At 36.6% G+C, this 6,948-nt stretch overlaps 1 long non-coding RNA gene across 1 annotated transcript in view; it reads left to right on the top strand.

Annotated features, from left to right (window-relative positions):
* Positions 1-4,122: 4,122 nt before the first annotated feature.
* LOC109299363 overlaps positions 4,123-6,948 on the top strand; it is an 11,563-nt gene continuing 8,737 nt past the window's right edge. Inside the window, exon 1 of the long non-coding RNA XR_002097819.1 lies at positions 4,123-4,161. This is a non-coding gene — a long non-coding RNA (uncharacterized LOC109299363). The remainder of the gene's footprint in view (positions 4,162-6,948) is intronic.

Genomic DNA, 6,948 nt, shown 5'->3' with positions numbered 1-6,948 from the left:
AGCAATAAACTCCAGTACAATATGCGCTGGCGTTTATTGCTTCAAATTAATTGCATGTGTAGATGCACCCCTGTCAGACACAGCAGCTTCTTATCTGTTCTCTTCCTTTAACCTTTTCATTTGCTCCAGTGAGGCCATCCTATCTCCTTATTCCCCTTTCATTCACTCCCAGTTCCCTCCTATACTCTCTTCTTAACCTCTGGCTATCTTTTGGCTCTGGTTACTCTGATATCCTTTTTTTTTTAAGGTTGTCATTCATTTAGTTAGGTCTGGAATCCTTTCTTACAAAGTTTCTCCCTTGCTTGCGATGCAGGTACCAGAAATTTTTTATGCCTTTGACTTAAAAAAAATTCAAGCACATGCTCTATTTATGTTAAGCAAAATAAACCTGTGTTCCTTTTATTGTTTACGTTCAATGACTCTCTTTACTATAATGGCCTCACTACTTTCCAAAATCAAGTCTACCCACAGCATTTCCTCTTATTTATTCCATGAGTGTTTGGTAAAACAATCTGTCGGTTATCAAGTGCAGGAAGAATAATCAATCCTATTAGCGGTATTTCGCCATTCTCTGCCTGGGAAGTTCAAGTCTCCTGTAATAATACAAATTTTTGTATTAGGTATTGTTGCCATAATGGTCCAGGAGATATGCAAGAGGCAAGAACTCTTGTGGGTGATATATTTTATTGGACCAACTGCATAGTTGGTATAGACATAGGAAAGCTTTCATATATCTCAATTAAAGCAATTTAATTTATAATATGCTGTGCTTGGAATTATGCTGAGCAATATAAATACTGTAAAATTGGAAAAATCTTCAAAACTTTTTCTGATAGCTAAATACACTGAAGAGAATATAGGTAGGCCTGATTCATTGCTAGTTTACTACTATTTTCACCACTTTGATATCAATCTGACTTTATCAAAGGAATTACATCAATATAAAAGCAGAGTAATTGCAGTGAATCAGAAATATATTTAGGGAATAAAAAAGGAGACCTGAATTATTGTGATGCATCATCTAAGCTACCTGTACACTGGATATTTTAATAGAAATGAAAGATTTATATGGTGTGATGCAACCCCCAATATAAGTGGCATTACATTACCCTGGAACAAATATTGAAAGGATAATAGAAACATTCTTGAAACACATGTACCTGAGGATAATGTGATACCTGAAAGCTTGCTTATGTCTATACCAATCATATAGTTCATCTGATAAAAGTTATCACTCACAAGAATTCTTGCCTTGCCTTTCACAAATCCTTGTAGTCCTTATCTCTCCCATAATATTACACTGAGAGCACAATGGAGACAGTCTCCCTAATCTCAGTTCCAATGCCTGGCACCACTATGTATCACAGCAGTTGTATGAAGTCCTGCTCAGTTTCTGCTGCCCTATTAAAAGAAAAGTTTTGGGGACAAACATAAGGTTTTATCTGTTTTTATTTTTTTCTACCAGTACAATATCTCCATTAAAATCAGAGCAAAATGATTTTGAAGCAAGCAGGATCTTGTTTTAGGTTGTCCAGGACCTGATATGTTATTAGATTACCTGATATGTTATTAGATTAATTCACTGAAATAGAATAAATCAGTACATTTACTTCATAGCTGGTATCAAGTACCACTGCCTAGCTAGAGATAAAAAGAGGATTGTGTAAACTTACAGACTTTCATTTTTTTTCATTCTGCCAACCTCACTGCATTGTTTCATATTTTTACATGAATTGACAGCTATAGAGATTCAGTTCCCTTTAAGATCAACCACAAAGTAAGTGGTCTAAAGTATTTAATTCAACATTTTTTAATATTATATTTTGCATTTTTCTATATAATGCTAGCAGTAGCAGATTATTAAGATTCTGTCATCTATAATTATATATAGAAATAAAGGCATGAGAGTAGGTACCTGGCTTGTGTTTGAGGCTTGTAAAAAGAAGTTAAAGCTAAGCAAGTTGGGACAACTTAAATTTTATTATAAATTGGACTGTATTATTAGCAATATTCACTAGTTCCCCTTGGGGATGCTCTGAGCCTTCCAGACAGAAATACTGAGTTTAGAAAATGTTTTAGTTTTGTTTTTTTAATAAAAATGATGCTTTATAAATTGCCTGCTTTTGCAAAAAGCCTCAGAGGTAACCATCAGCTTACCTCCTTACCCCCACCCCCACCCCAACACACATAACCCTAGTTCTATGAATGGTCAGGACTGCAATAACAAAAGAGCCAGATAATGCACATAGATACGACTGTGTAACTCCCATTGAAGCCATTGAAAACCATACATAAGTATCTAGGGACAGACACGGACTGTATATGATGCAGTGATACTCAGACTGCATCTCCTGACCCACAGGAGAATGTACGTGGTTTGAATAGATAATAATGGAAATATTTCCTTATTTAAAGAACCTTTTCAACTGTCATTTTCACTCATTTTTATTTCTGCCTTCCTCTCTTGATTATATAAAGGGGAAATACTGTTTCCATTTGGCATGGAGTGTGGGAGGGAGGCTGTGACTATTGTGACTGCTTTGGGAGAGGAACTGTGGACATACTTTCAAAAGGACATACATCTCACAACCATGACTTCAGGGATAGAGACTAGTATAGTGGGAAAGATGTGTTGTGTGGTATAGAACTGAGGCTACTGGATTTATCATGGATCATGTAGAGGTTATATAAAATCCATTTCTTTCTACTAAAACCAAGGAGTTAGAAGCCTTGGGCAGTACTAGTACATACGTGACGGAGTTGATCTTTTTTACTTTTATTGGTGTTTTGTGAAATATTATAAATCAGTCCATTAAGTCTGTGGAACAAATGACATTTTGTGTGATTCATGACTGAGTAGCCAATCCAAAACAGTGGGTCGCCTAGATATTTGTGCAAATTAACTAAGCTATAACTAAAATATAATAGGAATTGCTAGATTTAAAGCTAATAATGGATTTGCAATGAAAAAATAAAATGTGGCTTTGGGTTTATTAGACATAAGAGCAATGATCCTAACATGTACATGTATATATATAGTATCTGGGTAGTAGCCGTATTGGTTTAGAGGCAGAAGGAATCAGGACAACTAGATTTTTGCAAAAAAATGTCTTTATTTGCAAGCTTTCAGGCATAAACACGCTTCTTCAGGCATAAGAGAAAAGTTGGTAAAAGTTCTCTTGGGTAGAAATGAAAGTTCATATTTCATAGGAGAGTTGAAGGTGTGGTAAAATCTCCTGTTCTCACTGACATCCTGCCACACTTTCAGCTTCTCTCATTTCTTGGAGTCTCAGAACAGCAGAGATTCCTTATATCTGAAGAAGGGTACTTGTGCCTGAAAGCTTGCTAAGAACTTTTTTCCAACTAGTGAGTTGGTCTAATAAAAGATATCACATCTACTCAAAAAACCTTGCCTGCCTATGAAATATGAACTTTCATTTCTGCCCAGGAGAACTTTTACAATATTTTCTCCTATGCCTGAAGAAGGGTGTTTGTGCCTAAAAGCTTGCAATTAAAGATTTTTTTTTTGGCAAAAATCTAGTTGGTCTAATAAAAGAAAGCACCTCTATCATGAGTCCTAATTCCTCATGTATGTATATACACACCCACCCACTCAGTCCCCTAATAAGTTTTAAAATTTATCACCCAGAAGTCCAGCAAAAATTGGTAATTCAATAGCAGCTTCTACCTACTTCAAATCTAAAGTATTCCAAGGTACAGATTACAAGTATTCCTGTACAAATTAAGTCAACTAAGTAAAAAACATTATGTTTTTATAGGCACTACTTAGTAGATTTGTCTAAACAAAGTTTTCGGTTCCAAGAATCTTCTTTTCACCTGGCTGGCTGGCATGTGGTCTGCAGGCTGTTTGCATGTGATTGCACCCCTGGAAGTGGGAAGTTCATACCCCTGGGGGTGGAAGGGGGAGTTGCTGCCAGAGCCACCCCCTGGGCAGTAGAGTTCAGGGAGTAGAAAGTTTATCCATACAGAATAGGCAACGTTCTTTGGGTAGACACAGTATCTTTTATTAGAGCAACTAAGTAGCTGGAACAAAGTTCTTTGCAAGCTTTCGAGCACAAGTACCCTCCTTCAGGCACAGGGAGATTCTGCTGTTGTTCTGAGATCCCCAAGGAATGAAAGAAGCTAAAAGTGTGACAGAAGGTCAGTGAGAATGTAAATAGGTGGAAATTGGGAAAGCAATGGGTAGAGAAGGGAGGGGAGGAGGAAACGCCTGGGGAAAATGGGTGAAGGAATGCCAAAGGTAAGCAAGGGAGACTGTTGTTGTAATGAATTCTCCAAGGTACAAAAGAGGCAGTCTGTGAAAAAGTAACCAGCTAGAAATTATGAAAACAAAGGGTAGAGAAGGGGGGGTGGGGAATGTAACAGCACTCAGTACCTTTTTGGCTGTGTTTAGCTGGTTCTATTCTTTATTGTACTTAGTTATATATTTTTTAAGGCAAGGTGTACCTTTTGTACTGGTATTTTGGAGCCCTAGTTCACACCTGTGTCTCTTACCCAGTACAATAATACACATAATAAATATCAAAATAATGAAATGAATAACTAAATAATGAAATATTATTTTATTAATAACAAAATAATAAAATAACGAATAATAATGAATTAACAAAATAATGAAAAACGATTACAGAAGTTTTTCACCCCTCTCATCTGTACTGTGGGTTTTACCACTTTTAGCCTTGTGTCAGATATTATAGTAATGAGCATGTTATAAGAGCCTAGCCAGATAGGGATCCCCCAAGGGAGCACACACCTAAATTCTTTTGCTTCATTAGCTTGTTTTATGTTCCTGCTTCCACAAAAAATATGGACTTTTCACTAATATTTCTCGTTTAATGAATTTTCACATTTGTTCTTGGTGAACACTAGATACCATGGCAGGGGGCTTGTAAGCCTGCTTTTGCTTCGCTTAGGATACCAGTGCTCAAGACCTGCACCATTGTCAGTTGTGAGGGACTCATCTGAGCTGAGAAGGGGTCAATGTGGTGGGCACTTGCTGAGTGAAGGATTTGAGATGAATAGTCCCTATATTGATTTGTCTATAATGGAGTATAAAAGAAAAATGTACAGGTTTTGTTGCAGGTATTTTCACGGGGTATTAAATTGGTGGATTAGTTGCAAACAGCAGTACTGATAAAGTCTCCTGTCCATCTTGATGGTTGGGCTTTTCTATTAAAATGACACATAAATAACCTATTATGTCCCCCACCCATGGAAATTCAAATGCACCTGTCAACTTGATAAAGCACTTGCCTGGAGGGAAGCATTGTTTACATTTTCACTCCATTCTTCAGAAAAAAGTGAGATTCTAATTATTTTTTCCACTGTAAATTAATGCTGACTATGATGGTTAGCATATCTCTGTATTGTTATATCAATGGGAAAGTTAAATAATAGAACTGATCTATCATGTATTATGCAATGTGCATTTTTATGACAGGCTTCCTTGTGATCTTATTACGCCTCTCTTCATAAATACTCACTTCTTTTCAGCAGCTGGGGGAATCTTTTTTGACTGCTGGTTCAGAAGTTGAAATCTGTCCTATGTGTAATGGAAAATGCAATTTACATGCTTACCAGGCACTGACCTTTGCTATTTCATCACGGAAAAAATAAGGATATAAAAGGTACACTCCACTAATCATGGGCATCATTATGACAAACAATTGATTGCAGTACACTAAAACAGTTTTGTCAAACTGAGCATGCTAAATTCGGTAATACAGTTTATTCTAGATATGTTGGACAGAAACTTTTTGACTGAGGAGTGGGCAAATTAGTTCAAATCAAATAAAATATGATTGGGCAAATTAGTTGAGATAAAATAAAATGTGATCTAGACCTCTGTTCAATGCACACAAAAAATGAATAATAATCCCTCCAGATTAAGTTGACGATTGAAATACCATGAGGGAGGCTGCTTTTGCCATGCTGCTAACCTAGGTTGCAAGTGAGGAGTTCTTTTCAGGAAGCAAAAACAAAAAAACCCCTGTTTTCTGGTGGTTTTTCACTAAGTCAAGAAAGAGATGTTCATGTACTGTTGGTATGTTCTGAAAACCATGACAGGGAAAGTGTATTTTCAGTCTCTTTGGTTACTTTTGCAGACCCAGCTGGTCTGAATACTTTTGTGGATGCTTGTGCAAACAGCCTTGAATCTTTGAATGACTGACTCACCCATCACTGGTTACAGTAGAATTCTAGATTCATATAATAGCATAAATAGATTAAGGTTAAAATATCTGGAACACATCAACAAAATGAGACCATGACCTGGAAAAAGAAAGAGAGCAAATCTCAACTGGAAGTCCCTTTGCATTTGAGGCAGTTTAGCTTTAGGTTGGAAGGAGTTTCTTAGAGTGCCTTGCACAATGGAGTCAGGAAAAAGGGGCAGGATAGAAAGGTGGGAATGCCCAAGTCCTTGGCAACTGTCTTTGACGTTTACATTTGAAACTCTTCACTGCCCCTCTCTATTTATCCACTTTTGTCTCTTACTTCTGAAAAACTATTCCCTCTTCTCCACCAAGTTTTTCTCACAAGTATTTGACACCTTCTTTCAGGATCCTTCTTGCATGTGAAAGTCAACTGATATTCTTCAAGTTTCTTCTCAAGAACCATTGTATTAATGAGGCCTATATGGAATCAACTAATTGACTGTGATTACATGAAAGAGCAAAGGAAAAGGGTAGACACATTTTTAATATCTCTATATATTGTATATATTGATATTAAGCATATCTATATACTATATAATTCACAATTTCCTTCTCCCTTTGTAGATCTAGTTGTAAAGTCTTTGCAATATAAATGGTCTCATTCTAGTATTATCAGACCCAAATTGTAAGTTTGGCAGTCCTGGATGCTCCCATAAGATATATTTTAAATACAAGTAAGTGTCCCGGGGGGATGAACCAAGCCCCAGTGTCACGG

Source organism: Gavialis gangeticus, unplaced genomic scaffold, assembly GCF_001723915.1.
Source record: "Gavialis gangeticus isolate Ggan-Ray unplaced genomic scaffold, GavGan_comp1, whole genome shotgun sequence".
NCBI lineage: Eukaryota > Metazoa > Chordata > Crocodylia > Gavialidae > Gavialis > Gavialis gangeticus.
The sequence above is the reverse complement of the archived record's forward strand: the minus strand, read 5'-3'. Positions and strand labels throughout refer to the sequence as shown.